This window comes from Megascapheus bottae, chromosome 12 (genome assembly GCF_031878675.1).
Source record: "Megascapheus bottae isolate mThoBot1 chromosome 12, mThoBot2.hap1, whole genome shotgun sequence".
NCBI classification, from domain to species: Eukaryota; Metazoa; Chordata; class Mammalia; order Rodentia; family Geomyidae; genus Megascapheus; species Megascapheus bottae.
This window is the reverse complement of record NC_143520.1, coordinates 50793655-50811657: the sequence shown is the minus strand read 5'-3', so window position 1 is coordinate 50811657 and position 18003 is coordinate 50793655.

Genomic DNA, 18003 nt, shown 5'->3' with positions numbered 1-18003 from the left:
TAAAAGGACCTGGTACATATTTAGGATTTTGAGGATGTATCACAGAGGACTTGATTTATTACATGAAAAAAATATGTTGAAAATGTTAAGGTACTTTCTTGTCTTTTTTATTATTTAATATTTTATTGTAATGTATGGAGGAGTTACAGTTATATTCACCAGATAGTAGGTGCATTACTTCTCACACATTGATACCCTTTCTCAGGTTTTTTTCTCCATTTCCTTCCCCATATCCCATTCCCAATCATCTTGTTCCCCCCTTTCCTATTTCAAATAATCAAACATATATAAAATATACCCGGTAATACAGTCAGGTAATACTTTCTTGTCTTTATGTTTCTTTCTTACCCATTATTTTGAATGACCTTCATGGAATACCTAGGCAATCAAAAACCACAGACATTTTTAACCACATACTATTAATGAAGAAACTGAAACTCCCTGATGAAAGAAGTAGGGCCAGTTTTTGTTTGTCCAATTATTTCTGAAAGGTAAAACTCAGAACCCAGAAGAGCAAGGGGAACCTTATTGGTGTGGAAGGTCTTTCCTCATGCTGCAGAGTTTGGTCACAATGTAAATGATGGTTATTGTCCAAATGGTTGCAAGGTAAATCATGCCTGTACTCCTAATTACTTAGGTACTTAGTACTGCAGCTCAATGTCAGCCCACGCAAGAAAATCTGTGAGACTCTGATCTTCAGTTAAGTACCAAAGAACTAGAGTTGGAGCTGTGGCTCAAGTGGAAGAGCTCAAAAGCTCAGAGACAACACCCACACCCAGATTTCAAGCCCCAGGATCCACAGATACACAAAAAAATGCCTGTAATCATAAGCAAGTGACATAGGACTCCTGCAAAGACAAACCAAATCACAATGAGCACTAGATTCGGGACATCTAGCGCATCTATTGGAATAAGTGCCCTGACTATAAAGATTACATCTTCTAGTACTTTGAAGAATTCCCAAAAGAGAGAACTGGAAACACATGGAAGCAGGAGCTCCTAGAGGTAGTATTCAGAAAAGCAGGACAGAAAAAAGAGAGTGAGTCATCTGGACACTGCTGATGCCTAGGTAGGTTACAACACTTGTAGTGTCTCCCACCTCCAGACAGTATGCTGATTGTCATATCACCTGTGGAATACCTACATTCAGCTAGTGTGCTTTTCTCCTAGTAGTGCCTTTATCTCTCTACCTGCTGGCCTCAGTCATCCTTCACTGACACACTGGCTTCTTGCTGATTGAGGTACAGCCACATCCTCCCACTGAGCCTCACCACTTCAGGAGAACGTGCCCAGCCAGGGTCCTATAAACTTCTGGACTGTTCCAGGGGAAAACCTCCTTCACAGTAGGTCATAAGATGAAGGACTTTCCTTTTCCTTGGCCTGTAGAGAGGAAATCAGCCAGGCTCAGTTCATCACTCAAAGAGTTTTGATGACCATATGTTAATGTGGAAATTATTTGATCTGTTAAAAAATATTAATAATTTCCTGTTTTTCAGCTTTTCTCAAATGAAATATCTTCTCATCAAAAAACTGATACCTATACTGAATTAGCTTTTTAGGCCTCTCCAAAGTCAAGTAACAAAATAAATCCAATTTTATTTTTGGTAGTTCATGGGTTTGAACTTGGCCTGGGTCCTGTCCCCGAGCTCTTCAGCTCAAGGCTATCACTCTACCCCTTGAACCAAGCCCCATTTCCCATTTTCTAGAAGTTAATTGGAGATAAGAGTGTCAGGTCCTTTTGTACTGGGGCTGGCTTTGAACCTTGATCCTCACATCTCAGCATCCTGAGTAGCAAGGATTACAGGTGTGAGCCACTGCACCTGGCCAAAGTAAATCCATTCTATTTTAAAATAAGTTGAGATATTTTTTTAAAAACCTAAACCAATTTGATAAGCAAATGTGACACAATTGCAGGTTCAGATTAGTAGGTATTGTTGTAATATTGCAATAGTCAATTGTCCCCTGGGTTACTGGGGGTCTCAAATGTACATTTTGTTTAGGTTCCAAGCACACAACATCCATAGCATCCTCAAATCCCAGAAAATTACTTTCCTGTATCAATTTTAGAAATACTTGGTCTTCTATGTAGCTCCAACATCCCAGATGGTAGTAGAGTTTAGTACTGGGTTAGAGGGGATCACAGAATTTGTGGCTCTTTCACTCTTTTACTCCTTCCCTCATTAGCTCTTTGACCTTGGGTAGTTCACTGAGCCTAGGGATCCCTCAAACATCTGATGCTGACGTTTGTCTTTGACATCACACAGTCGTCTAACTCTCACATGAAGCCTTCAAAATAAGGGAAAGAAAATAGTGTAAGTTTTGAGGAAGGGAGGAATGAGAAAGTCTTCCTTCTGATTTCTCAATCCTCAGTGAGAGCTCATACTATAGCCCAAACTAAACAATCATTTGTCAGTAAAGAATGTCATATAAGCTAACTGGTTTCCTTTCTACCCATTTAGAATTACATGTACTAAATGTTGCATTTAGACAAAAAATTCATGGACACGGTTAATTTTGAAGTTCAAAAGCTTCCTTGATGACTAACCCTTGAAAGTCCTATGAAGGAAAGTAATAAAAAGGAAACTTCTTACTGAGATCAGATTACTGATTCAAATCTAAAACAACTTCATGCTCTTCATTTATATTTTTGTCCCATTCTTCTTATCCAAAACAGAAAAACAAATGATTTGTAAGAATTACTTCTGCCTACCTCCTAACACCAGTGATAACAAGCAGCCATTTTCAGACATGCATTATCTCATAAAGTACTTATAACACTCTGGAGGGTTTGTACACAAGAATTTCATCACATCAGAAAACTGACTTATTTTGGGATGAATTGGTCTCCTTCTTTGCTTCATTGTAACAAAAGAGGTTTAGATTTGGAGCCCTGTCCAGAGATCTATACCTGGCCCAGCACACCCAGGCCTATTCTTACCACCTCAGAGCCAGAAGATAAGCCCTAGTGGTAACAAATGCTCACTGTGTGTTTAGACATCTTATTCCAAAGTCAGGGAGTTTGGCCAAGTGGTAGAGTGCTAGCTCAGCATGCATGAAGAACAGGGTTCAATTCCTCAGTACCACATTCATAGAAAAAGCTGGAAGTCTCATGTGGTTACTGTATCTGACTTTGCTACCTGGTATATTTATTTGTTTATTTGAAATAGGAAAGGTGGAAAAACAAGATAATTGGGAGGGAGTGAGGGGAGGGAAATGGGGACAAAAAACATGGGAAGGGGTATCAATGTGCAAGAAGTAATGCACCAACTACCTGACGATTATAACTGTAACCCCTCTATACATTGTCCTGAAAATAAAATAATATAAAATAAAATAAAATCCTACTCAGCCACTAAAGAAATGCATCACTGATTCTACTCAACAGGCAAAAAAAGCTGGATGTGGTGGTGTGGCTCAAGTTGTAGAGATCTAGCCTTGAGAAGTTCCAAAGACAGTGCTCAAGTCCTGAGTTCAAGCCCCAGTACTGGTGGGGGAAGCTTACTCCAATGTGCTGATTCTTTTTCAAATTATACTTAAGATGACTAATTCCTCGCACATAATGCAGAAAATCACTCTAAAATTTGCTCACATTTATCAGTATTTCCTTCCCAGAATGGAATATAGAAAAGTCTAAATCATGATTGTAATTAAATACAAATATCTACATACATCTGTTCACTGGAGTATTGAATAGCTTATCTGAATACTATTATATTTTTGTTCATTATTAATAAATATCAAATGTTTTCATCAAGTACCCTAAGAGTTTTATATTGTGTTTGTGTGCTTCCCTTAAAATTTGAGCTTAAATTTTGACAACTATTCCTATGGATATAATACATGATGCTTATCAATCCAGTCAGAAAATTTCTGTTTAAGAATAGTCTAGCTTTGATTAGCCTCAGACTTGCACATAATAAATAAGTGACAATGTGAAATGGAGCCCAGTAAACCATTCTTCAATTGTTTGTTCTAAATTGTTTGTTAGTGCTTTTTAATATTTTTTGCAATTGTTGAGCCTCCATGCAGGTTTATATGACACAAATAGGACAAATATTACCAAATGTTTATAGATGTAGCCATTAGGCTCTTTCACTATAGTTTGATCACTTTCTCTATTCCTTCCTTCCTTCCTTCCTTCTGTTCTTTGTCTTTCCTTCCATCCCTCCTTCTTTTTCTCTCTCCCTCCTTTCTTCCCTTCTTTTTCTTTCTCTTCTTTCTTTCTTTGTTTCATTCTTCCCTTTCCTCTCCTTTCTCTTTCTCTCCCTTCTTTCCTTCCCTCACCCCCTCTCTTTCTTTCTTTCTTTCTTTCTTTCTTTCTTTCTTTCTTTCTTTCTTTCTTTCTTTCTTTCTTTCTTTCTGTCTTTCATCGCCTTATTCCCTGATATTCCCCTTATTGTTTATTGATGCTTTTCTTTATTTCTTCTTTCTTTTCACCTCTGTGTCACCTAACTGTCAAGAATTTCCTTTCTGTGGAGATCTTCTTAGAAATGACTTCCATATGTGCTCAGGAATCTTAGGAAAGACATGACCATCACAAATGAGGGGCAGGTAGAGAACACATGAGTCCTAGACTTAGGCACCACACTGGCCAAGTGTCTACTTGTTATGTAGAATGTCAACATAACAGACACAGCATAGCCTTTAGCCTCCCAACGCTCCAAGACACGTGAAAGGGTATCAATGTATGTGAATTAATGCACCTTCTATCTGGCAAATATCATGTAACCCTTTTACTAATTACAATAAAAAAAGAAATCAAGCATTGAGAAAGTAACCTCAATCAGGGATACCTCACACTGCTAGTCTCAGAAGGCTGAAATTTGGAAAATTGTAAGACATAATCTCAACCATAATAACCATAATAACCTGGATATATTGGTATACACTTATCATCCTCCTATCTATGCTTCTGTCATCCTAGAAATATGAATAGGAGGATAACAGTCCAGAATGGTTCTGGGTAAAAAAACAAGCCCCTAGTTAGAAAATAGCAAAAGCTAATAAGGCTAAGTGCATTGCTTCTAGCCCTATTCAAACCTGAGAATTAAGAAAAACAAGCTTAAATGTGAGGTGATCTACCTGTTCTTATGAAGTGACAGCAAAGGTTAACTTACAATCGTAAGCATGAGAAGATTTGACTTAGGAAAAGACAATCGTTGGGAAATCTTGTAAGGGAAACTGGTGAACTATCAGAGATGTACACAAACTGGCTCTAATGCAAAGTCTTTGCAATATCAGCATTGTTTTACTTTGAATGCCTTAGTTTCTGTCACCTAAAGAGGATTAAAATGAAGCCACCACTTAATTGTAAATGATAATACCTTATGTAGCCAGAGATCAGAGGATGACCAGACAGGAGCAGCTGCTAATGGCACTGTCCTGTGTCCCTCAAGTCCAGCTCTATGGTACCCCCAAGCCTGATGGCATTTAAACCAGTCTTCCATAGCAGCATCTGTGGCTAAGACACAGCTTATGTGATCACAACAAAGGGGCTCAGGGATGAGGGTTCAGGGAAGGTTCTGATAGGAGTCTGAAAAGCCAATGGGAGAGATGAAGCATAGAAGCCAGATTTAAGAGATGCCCTGAAGTATCACTCCTGTGTTGAGGGAAGTGAATGAGTCACCAAATTTTAAACAGTTACACAACCTGTAAATTATAATCCTTAAAGACAGCACACATTTGGCAGTTAACACCCATCTTTGCATTCAGTATTATATGGTAAGAAATAGGTAGCTTTCTCATCAACATTTGTTAGGAGACAAGACTGAGTTTAGAAGCCATTTAGATAGGAATGGCAAACCAGAGGCAGTATAAAGAACACAAAGAAGATATTGTCCAAATCTAGCAGCGGAGTAGGCTGGCAAAGTAGAAAAGCATCACTAACCAGAGTTATCTCCTGGAAAAGTATGTTGAACAGGAAGAGAGGACAGACTGCGTGAACACAGGACATCAGGGACCCAGATCAGGCCAGGATAGCACCCATGATAAGTGGAGCCCAGAAGCCTTAGCAGAAGGTAGACAGTGATCCTGGAGGTTCAGATCAGAGGATTCTGCCATATTCATGCTTGACAGTTTACTGCCTGCTTCAGCCACCAGCTGGTCTGAGGAGGCAAGGCAGCAATTAGAATAATTAGGACAAATCAACACAGTGAATTAATGAATTACCATCCGCCCCCTAAGCACCGAGGTGATGCTTAATAAAAAGTATAACTCTAAAATGCTGAAAACAATGAACATTTCTGAGCTTACCTGGCAGTGCCTTTGTCCAGAGAACAGGCCATTAGAAAAAAAAAACAAACAACTTTTCTTATTCCAGATTTATCCAATCTGGTCAATTTGGACACTTGTTTAATTGACTGTTTATTAATGTGAGATCCTGGAGAGTTGACAGTGTTGTAGTATTCAAGCATGACAAATGAAATCACTGTAGCTGCAAGACATACAAAGATCATTTTCCTCAGACAATGGAGGAGAAAGAGAGAGGGGAGAAACACAGAGACAAAAGAAGGAGAAAAGAAGAAAGGGGGAAAAGGGTAAAAAAGAGAGAGGAGAAAGATAAGAAAACAGGGAAGAGATAAGAAAACCGGGAGAGAGATAAGAAAACAAGGAAGGAGAGAAGGAAGGGAGGGAGAGAGGAGAATGCTGCAGTGTATTGTCCTTTACTCGCCTTCTTGAACTATAGGCAAGATCCTCACTTCTCCATGGATACAAATTCTTGTACACTGAGTAGACAGAATTCCAGACAAGTTAAGCATACTCTCTTCTATTTTAAATGTACAATACTCATATACAGTAGAGAGTTGTAAGTATTCAGTATAGAAAACTCTCAAGCAAAATCAAGAAATGATATGACTTCTAGATTTGTAGCCACCATCAATAATATTATAGACTATCATCTATAAATATCAACGATGTTGGAAGATCAGTATGGACGAGAGAACACTGAAATCATCCAGTTAATGTGAACATTGCACCATACTATGCAGTGATACTAAGTAGTAGACATTTAGAACGTAGCGAGTAAGTCATCTGCAAAGTACTGAAAAAGATTGACACAGTTAACACTGCCTCTTGAGGATGAGCTTGTGCTCTCAGATCTAGCCAACACAGGTGCATAAAAGTCAAGTTCCAAAATAGCTTCAAGTTTCCAATGTCTTTGGGGAAATAATCCTAATTACTCAACATACAGTTTTCTTTTACAACCTCATGATTTTGTGATTGGGTGATGATACCCATGTGTTTTACTTATCTTTGTGGCAGGAGAAGTAGCATTATAAATGTTTCCACATTTGAATCCTATAACAAAGTTATAGGCTAGATAGTCTTATTGTCTTATTCCCATTATAAAGCAAAAGAGTAATTCTGAGTCTACAAAAATTAAGCCATGCAAACAAGGATTAGTTGAAAGTTTCTATAACTGAGGCCAGACATAGTGGTATATGCCTGTAATTCCAAATACTCAAGAGGCAGAAACAAGAGAATCTCAGTTCAAGGTTGGCCTGGGCAAAAGTTAGGGTATGTCCCATCTTAAAAACAAACTAAAGGGTCCAGGAGTTGGGCCTAGTGGTAGAGTGCTTGCCTAGCATGCACAAAGACCTGGGTTCGATTCCTTGGTACCACATATATAGAAAAGTTGGAGATGGTGCTGTGGCTCAAGTTGGTAGAGTGCCAGCCTTGAGAAAAAGCCCAAGGACAGTGCTCAGGCCCTGAGTTTAAGCCCCAGGACTGACAAAAATAAAACCTAAAATAGAAGAGACTTGGGACATGGTTCAAGTGGTACAATAAAGTGCCAATTCAATTTCAAGCACTGAAGAAAGAAGTAGAACTAGAATTTGTACTTGTCTAAAGCGAGAACATTTTCAGACATCTGCAAATGACTGAGAATGTGTTTGCGCATGTGTGTCTTTGCATTCATACATACATACAATTTGAAATAATTTTAGTGTCAAATCACCTCCCATTTCTGTGTGCGAGTGTGTACGCGTGTAACGAGGTTACATCATTTCCCACTACCATATTGAAATGTGACTTTGAAGACAGAAGCATAAAATTGGAGATTTGAGGGGGCTAGAGATCATATTACTCAAGGCATTCATTTTATAAAATGGACTAAAAGGCCAGGAAGAGGTGCAGGGAACATGTTGAATTCTCAAAATTCACAGCAAGCCAGGTCTGAGCTAAAAACTCCACAGAGGCTCAATTTCAAGTAAACAGTTCTTCCTGCTTTTAAATCAATTGCTTCATGGAGAACAATACCATCAGCACAGGAGTAGTGGGAAAAGACTGGTTTTATACCAGGTTGTGTTTCTTGGGAAGTTCAGATAGTTATTGTTCTTGAAATACAGCTGGGCATAAAACGTGGGCATGCCACGTTTTCTTCCTTCTTCACATAGTTCTCGCTTTCATTACATACTTCCTGCACTACTTCTTAGGAAAATCCCAGCCTTCACACTCATTGTCAGGACTATTAACGGAATGGCCCTCACCAGAAGCTTTACACATGTACCCGAAGCAGAGAGATCCTCTGGTCTGAGGAAGGAGCCTCCTGGAAAGAGATAGAACTTCCTATGCACTCTGTGTAAATATCCAGCCATGGCAACTTCCTCTCAGTTGCTTCATATTTATTTTCCTCTTCTCTCCTCTCCTAATCTATAAAGCATCATCTATTTATGTATATATGTATATATATATGTATATATATAGAGAGAGATCTATATCTGGCATTATATTATGAATGTATGAATGTTACTTTCATTTCATGCACACACCACAGGAATTTTGTTTGCCAATATGTTTCTAGTGTTATTGAGCAAGGGCTCACTGCCTATGGAATACAGAAGTCAGTATTATGGATACCAGAAGATTTGGAAAAAGAAGAGACAGGAATGGAAAGGGAAAAGAAGAAGAGGGAAGGGAAAGGGAAGAGAAAGGGAGAAGGAGAGAAAGGAAGGGAAGGAAATAGACGGGAGAGGAGGGAAAAAATGGGAGAACAGAGGGAGGAGGATAAAGAAGAGAAAAGAAAATGAAAAGTAAAATGCAGAGTAAAGAAGACAGTGAGAAGGCAGGAAGCAGATGAACTGTTATCTGTGCATATCTTTTGTCAAAAAGCTGGTTGCAAACAGCCCTCGAGGGGATACATTCTTGACAGGGCTTTTGAAAAAAGCCTTGTGAATATTGTTTAAGGAATTTGTATCTGTTTTAGTTGATTTCTCTAGCTCTTAAAATAATGGATTTACATAGAAAAAAAATGTGTTTGATACAAATGTTCCTTATATGGTTATAATGGAATTACCCACACATCAACCCATCATAAGCTGAAACAATACATTGGGTAAGGTGATAGGTGTTAAATACACCTAAGTGAATGTGCATCATAGCTTAGCAATGCAGTGTTAGTTGTTCCTTCTTTTGTCTCATTGGGCCATAGCTGCTATCCAGAATCATTAGAGACAATCTTACCCCTTGGAGAAAACCTAGACTCAGAATCAGAAAGTAGGAATTCTACTGAATGAGTATTGCATTGCAATATCATTCAGCCAAACAATCCTAAGTCAAACCTACACAAGATGGGGGCTTTCTGAATATATCTATATGTCTTAGAATTTGAGTAAAATTCTCCTATTCCCTACCTCTAATTCTACCTTACAAAAGGTGTAATTGATTAAAGTCTGCACAAAATATCATGATATATTCCCTTGCCTCTCACAATGTCTTTTTTTTGGCAAGGAAAACAAAATGAAAAAATTTGACCCAAGAAATGTATACTTTTGCTGCAGTAATTAATCTTCTTTTCTATAAAAATTTCAAGCACAAGAACTTAAGCATGCAGTCTGGAGTTAGACTGCCAAGAACAGAGCAGCAGAACTGACTAGCAGGTTGCCCATTGGCTTACAGTGGGCAGAGTAGGGGGCACAAAGGTCTCCAGAGATAAATGGAGCTCTCGAGGCTGGAGCACATTGCAATCAGCAGCAGAAAGCGAGCAGCCTCATGTTTTAGTCCACTCCAAGCTTTGATTGCATCCAAGTAGAGGCTGACAATTTTAGGAAAAGAATGAGCTGCTGGATTATTAATTCAGTTGTTCAAAAAGAACTGAGCATGCTGAGAAAGTTCTGTTCCCTCCTAAGTATGATGTTGGCTCTTCTCTCTTGGGGGCTCCCATGGGGCTCCCACATTTGATGAATGGAAGCCAGGGTAAGGTTTAAGAGCTATGTGAAATCCCACTACAGTTCTTCTACACTCACTGCTTCTGGCTCCTTCTGCAAAGGACTAACCTCATCTGTAGAACAGGGTGAGACATCACTTACCCTTAGGAGTTTGTATTAAGAGGACTTACTATTGACAAAGCATCCAGCACAATGTAGAGAACAAAGCATTCTTGTTTTCTATTAACTATCAATGTGCTTAGCACAAATTAAGAGATAAGATTCATATATAAGAATATATTCATCTCAGCCAATAAAACAGGCCACATTCAGCATGATCATACTACACGGACAAAGCATGTTTTTTTTGTTGTTGTTGTTTGTTTGTTTGTTTGTTTTGCCAGTCCTGGGCTTGAGCTCAGGGCATGAACCCTGTCTTTGGACTTTCTCAAGGCTAGAGTTCTACCACTTGAGCCTCAACACCACTTCCGGCTTTTTTCTATGTATATGGTACCAAGGAATTGAACCCGGGTCTTCGTGCATGGTAGGCAAGCACTCTACCACTAGGCCAAACTCTTGGCCGACAAAGTATGTTTTGAAAAGTAAATCTGGATAACCATGGCTAAAATAGATGGCATTGAGAGAGAAAAGTATGGGTAGGGGTAAAGATGTTCACGAAATAATGTACCCACTACCTGAAGATTATAACTGTAACCCCTCTACATATCACTCTGACAATAAAATAAAAAATAAAATAAAATAGCTGGCATTGCCAACATTATAGGACGCAAGAAAAAAATATCATACATAGCTGGGTGTGGCAGCTCACAACTGTAATCCTAGCTACTCAGGAGGCTGAGATCTGAGGATCAAGGTTCAAAGCCAGGCTGGGCACAAAAGGACCTGAGACCCTTATCTCCAATTAACCTCTAGAAAATGGGAAGTGGGGCTTGGCTCAAGAGGTAGAACGGTAGCCTTGAGCTGAAGAACTCAGGGACAACACCCAGGCCAGGACCCACATACACACACACACACACACACACACACACACACACACACAAATCATTCATCTTTGGGGACTTAATTACTTAATTGCAGTAGGGAGGAACTGAACCTATAGCATATACTTACTATGTTAGGTAAATATTCTTATTACTGGACTACAATTGTAGCCCAAGAAAATATTTTACATATTTCCTTTATTCTTTCCCCTCATTTGCTTTCATTTTTCATGTAGATAGAAAATGTATGTTTTCTATTTTTCTCATAATTTAATTCACAAATATTTATGGTTAACACTTGACCAATGCATTTAGCCTATTCCAAACTTCTTCAAATGTAATTTAAATAGCAAACATATTCAAAGTGAAAGATTTTCAGTTATCATTTAAACCCAAAATGGCAGCCCGCATCACAGCATTGCCTTATCTCACAGAAGGCAATATGCTTCCAGATCTTGAGCTGTGGAGGAAAAAAACACATTGAAAGCAGTCACATAAAATTAAGTAATTTTGGATTAATTGTGAAATGTTTCTAAGGGTTCCTATGAGATCAGGATTCAAAAAGGATAAAATTAATCATACATATAAAGCAATTTCACAGAGGTCTTCAAGCATGTTTATCTTCCATTATTATCATAGTTATCTATTATTACCATGTATTTATCATGACTTGTTGCAATGTAGATATTGATGAAAAGGTCTTTCTCACTTTCTTCTTTACTCCTTCCTTTTCTTTCTCTCTCCTTCTCTCTCTCTGTCTCTCTTTGTCTCTCTGTCTCTGTCTCTGTCTCTCTCTGTCTCTCTCTCTCTTTCTCTGTGTCATTGATTGATTCTCCCAGACTCTCTGTCTCTCTTTGTCTTGCTTGCTTCCTTGCATATGAAGTTTTATTATAGCTCAGACTGGCCCCAAATGCTATGTAGTCAAGGCTGGCCTCCAACTCATGACTGCACTTGCCTCAGACTCCTGTGAGTAAAGATTACAGGTAGGTACCTATTGCATTTATTCTTTTTAGTTCAAAATACAGGTCACATCTTTTAACATTATTTTATAAAGGAAGCCATAAGTGCTGTTAGTCATGAAAGCTACTAATGTTCTCAGAGCTGATCTACAAGGAATTAGAGCAGAGTACTGTCGACATGATAATCAATTATTTTAGTACATAGGGAAGCACTGTTGCTGGTGGCTCACATCTGCAATCCTAGCTCTTCAGAAAGCTGAGATCTGAGGATAATGATTCAAAGCCAGCTGAGCAGGAAAGTCCATGAGACTCTTCTCTGCAATAAACTACTCAGACAAAGTCCAAAGTGGTGCTGTGCCTTAAGTGGTAAATACTAACCTCGAGAAAAAGAATCTCAGGAACAGGGAACTTAAGTTCAAGCCCTGGGCTGGGCACAAAAACAAAGAAAACAAATAAACAACAACAAAAAAAACTCCACAAATATAATATGTGGTTGCGGGGTTGTTATTGTTTGCTTGTTTGTCTTAACGGATTCTGTACTTCTTTCACATCTAATGACTTAGAATGTGGCTCTATAAATAGTGATCACATTAGAGATATAGCTATACAAAATACAAATTTCTCAAAACTAAAACTATGTGTAATTTTCCTTAAAATAATTTCTAATCAGCTATGGAGGAATTCAGGAACAAAGTGTGAATTTAGAATAGACAAATTTTCAGAGTTTGTTTTATGATTTCTTAGAATTAGAAAGCTGCCTAGGGAGTGAGAGTGTAGTGTTTTAGAATAGGAAGTCTACTGACCTCATTCTGGATCAGCATCATCACTCAGGAATTCTCTTTGCATGAAGTTATGCAGAGACGACGAGCAGTTTCATGCAGGCATGCTTCTTTGGCCTCACTCATAAATGGAAGGAACTTCAGCACCCTGGGTTGTTAGTGAGACAAAATAGAAAAGATGATAACCAGCATATCCCATTCTGACAGAACTAAGATTAGAACTTGGTTTTCTTTACTGTAAGATGTGTTGACTAGAAGAAAATCTACCTAATCAATCACAAAGAAAATTACATTTATTTATGGCTAATTGGAATTGCAATCTGGAACAACAAAGGTTTGAGCAATCTTGAAAATGTGCTCAAGATGTTACAGAAATGATTGCTGTAATTGTAACTCCAAACCAGTTTGTGAGCTTAAGGAGATTGGAGACTACATTATTGTTTTAGGAGTTTTGATTGTTGCTGGGAAAGCTTAGTTGTCTTGTAAGTAATACATAGAGGGTACTTCACATTTCTGGATGGTTCGGAAGATTTCCATTGCACAGGTTGGTGGGGGTTGCCTGTTTCAGGAAGCTTCAGCTCAAATGGTGGGAGGAGGGCTGTCTACAACTCATTTCCAGAGTTAAGCTGTGTTTGAGATCTGATTAATAGTGAGCTCACTTCTTACTCTACTTAAGGTCCCCAATCAATGTTACTCCATTTTTATTCCTTTCCTTGCCAGATGAGGGAAATTATTGAGCCTATGTTCCTTTCTGATTGTTTTCTCTTTTATTTGTGTTGTTTCATACCCACTCTGACAAATTCCTCCGATTCTATTGTTTCCCAAGTTGAGAGTGGGCTGCCATTCATCCCTTGGAGCGTACACAATACAGCACAGTCATGAGCCCATTTCTTTCTGCCATCTTCTAAAACTCTGACCAGTATCTCCCTGCTTATAAATTTTGGACAGAGGAAGCACATTTCCCAAGACCCAATGATTCTTCCATATGTTGGAAAGAAAACTGGAAATTCATCAAGAGTGTCCTGTGTGCTTACTTTCACAGTATATGTGATTCCTCAAGGATCATCTTTTAATAAATTCAATTTGCATGAATAATAATACTTCTCAGTTCCAAGCAGAACATTTGCATATTTTCAAGACTAAGAGGACATCCTACTTTGTCCTTTTTCAGCACAAATTGAAGTTTTATTCCCAGGTCCAACACATACACCCTATGCAACTTCTAAATGGTAGAGCTTTGGCAAAGTTAGAAACTTCATGCATACTTTTATTTCAAAATCAGTAGTAAAAAAAATTACAAAATTCACTTTGTAATGCCTATTAATTATTTATTAATAAAATGTTTTTTCTAGTCCACAGGAGGAAGGAAGATAGATAAACAGACAGATGACATACAGACAGACAGAGACTAAATTCCATTCTTGGAGGACTCAGCCTATCAGAGCAAAGAAGGAAGGGATAATAGAGTAAGGATTTATATATATATGTTTGTAAATAGTTGCCATATTAAAGTTTCAACAACTATTCAGAGATTGCCTTGTTTGAAAAACAAATATTCAATAAGAACATTTAAAATCTGTGTTGAATTACAGACATTTTGATATAAAGGAAAGAAAATTTGGAGCTAGAAAATAGATACCATTTGAAGTTGTGAACATTGGAAAGCATAAAATGAACAGTACATAGAGGTCAGATGATGGCTGAAAGTGACAAATTAGGGGTTTAACTTACCCATCCAGTACTAAATAAGTAGATGAAGCCTATACCTTATGACTTTTACCTTATGTAACATACTTAGCAGAGTGCCTGGAATGTAGCCAATGCTCTAAGAGTGGCAATTGTCACCTGTTAACTCTTCTTTGTTTCATACTTGCCTAGATGTTCTTCTGGGTGTGTTTGCTCATCAGGTACCAAGGCAGAAGAGCAAACTAGAAAGCCAGTCCTCCCCAGAAAAAAAAATGCCAAGTTATCTTGGCATTTTGGTCCATGGTGGCATGGATAAGAGTGACATGTGTGGGTTAAGAAGATATCTTGAGAACTTTTCTGCCTATGTTCTTAAGAACATGACCTTCCCATTCCCAACTTTCAGAAAAATGGTGGGAGCCATCAGTGATGAGCTTCCTCACCATTATTTGACCAATACATAAAGTTTCTGCTCTGCTTTGAAAAACTGATTTTGTTCTGTTGGTATGAATGAACACCAGGAACCCTCCAGAAAGGATCAGTTCCAGAAGTTGTTACTGATCAGAACAGAGGGGTCTTGAATTTGAGGAATCCAAATAAACAAAGCCTAGCTTTGTATCCCAAATACCACACAAAAATCTAGTGATGGAAAACAGACAGGGAAACAATTTACTCCATATCATTATATAGTAGACTCATAACTTCTCATGTGGTTTTAAGGAGACTACTGTTAAAAACAAAACAAAAAGAAAATATTAGTAGTCACCAAACCAGAAATGCTAAACTAAATACCCATAAGCTGGAGTTCTTCTTAAAACATGTACGCTATTTCGTTATTTCTCTCTCTCTCTCCTTTATCTCTCTCAGGCTCTGACTTTTGTCCTTTTTACTCTAAAAATGAACACACACACACACACACACACACACACACATCTAATTATACTTCAAGTTCTTCAACCTTCTATTGAGTAAAAGGATGTCTCAGAATGTACCAACTCTCACTGAAAACATAGCCAATTAGTAAATAGTGCTATAAGTACATAAATAATCAGAACAAGGGGACTTTCCTGAAATGCACAGGAATGACAGGAGAGGTTAATTGAGAGCCCTAATTCTGCCTCCAAATGCCAGATGTTATATGTGACTTTCTGTATTTCACTGTGCCAGTTATAACTGACATGACCAGAGGGATGGATGGATGGATGGATAATTTTGTGTGTAGTTTTATCATAGTCAAATTTAGTTTTATCAATTGTTGCCCACTGAACTTATATGCAGAATCCATGATTATGGATTATATGACTGTTTTCTGTATGGTTAGTTTGGGGAATGATATTTGCTTATTTTCCAATATGTGCTCAATAACATCTGCTTTGAAGAACTTCATACTAATCACAACTTGCTGTGTAGAATGAAAGAGAATTTGTATATATGCACCCCATTTGTAGCACATATACTCAGGACGTAATATATACATATGATACCGGTTTAAAAAAACTCTTAAAATTTAGTGTTAGGGGAAGTTCTTCCAGGATTGAATTCTCATTGGTAGATAAATGTTGGCAATCTTTCCTTAGTTTTCCCCAGATGAGGATTAAATTCATAGGTATTGTAAATAACATCTCACAGAGCAAAGCCAGGCTAAGCAAATAGCGGCATTTGGATATAAAGACAAGAGGTTATGAAATGAAATGCAGCATGGAACAATGTTGAGAAACACAGCCTGGAAGGCTATAACACACCAAATCAGCTATGTTTAAAATGCATTAAGGGAAATGAATGGAAATCATGAGGCCATTTGTGTATATTGGCCTAAAAAATTGAGATGGTTGAGTTGCTCCAGATATGCTCCCATACCATTCAGATGTGTGGGGAAGGAGAAGCACATCACCAGCATTAGAGAGACAGGTACACTGGCTTAGGAGCTCTCTCTGGCCACTTTCTCCTACTGCCGGCATTCTATTCCACAGAACAGCCCTTACCTTGAGAGGTAATTTGGAAAGGTACTCTAGGTGAAGACACTCCTAATTTTTAAATTGCGTTCTAAATTACAATTATTAAGTTTTCTTGCTATTTCAAATAAAAGGTGCATAATACTACCTTATTATTGTATGACATAATTCTCATTTTCAGATAAAGAAAATAAAAGTCAATGAGGTTAAAGGTACAAAGCAAATAATAACAATTACAGTTTTATCGTTTCTTAATGAATGCCAAATCTGTGCTCCTTTGTTCTTAATCATTATAGTGATTCTTCAGGGTGGGTTACCTTATCTCAATTCTCTAAGTGAAAACTACTGAGAATTGGAGTGGAGTCATTTTCCCCAAGTCACATAGCTCATGAAGGAGATGAAAGAAGGGATTTCTGTCCAGGAATACCTATTCTTGTCTAATGTTATGAATCTTTGGGTTCAGTGCATTTCATCACAGTGGACATGCAAGAGACTACACCAGTCTAATGAGGGTTCAGGAGGTTCTGGATATGCAAGTCAGAGAAGGTGTAATTGTACTGATGTAAGATGATAAACAGAGATTCCTAGTCAGTGAGTGGCACACAGTGTGGAAATCTCAGACTACTCTGGAGAACAGGTGACTCCAAACTCAACCAAACTCCATGGAATGCTAGAGGTCATAATAAGGAAAGGACACACTGTCATTAAACACAAATAACAGTTGCAAGGTACAAATTTAGAAGAAAAATATTCTGTAAGAAATTGTAGGACTGGAGGAAGATGGTGCCGAGACAATAGGGATGCTGCCTAGCTCTCTCTCACAAAAAGAGAGAACCAAGGAGTCCCACGAGTCAATTACCTTAAGAAATCCACAACAACAAACTCAAGAAGCAACGGAAAAGGATCCAAACTGGAAAAGAAATCCAGATCAAGCTCACATCCAACTTTCTCAAAGAATTCAGCCCCTCCCCCACCGCGGCTCCGAGCCAAGAAAAGCGGCAGCGGAGGGGGCGGTGGAGGGAGCCGGGCCGGGCAACTGGGTCAGCGAGCCATAGAAGCAGCGGAACCCAGACGCGGAACCAGATCAGGAAGCAGCAGAACCCAGACACGGACCACAAGCTGCGCTGGAGATCCGAGGGGAGTGAAGGATTCTCCAACACCGTGTAGCACCCACAGAGGAACGCAGAGGTGTGAGTACAGCAGCGGGCCCCCAACACAGAGCCAGTGCCAAGCCATAGAACTTAACTCAGACCCCTCCACCCCGCCTGAGAGGACCAGGAGCAGGGGGGCAAGGAATTTAGAATCCTGTCCCTTCCCTTAACAGCCCCCTCCCCCAGGCCAATGACTGGAGATTGACAGGTGGGAGGCGCTAAGACCCAGCACCCCACCAAGGGAGGCAGAGGTGTCCCAGTCCCCACCTGCCCACCAGGTTCCTCTCCCAGGCCTCTGACTGGAGACTGACAGGTGGGCTACACCAAGACCCA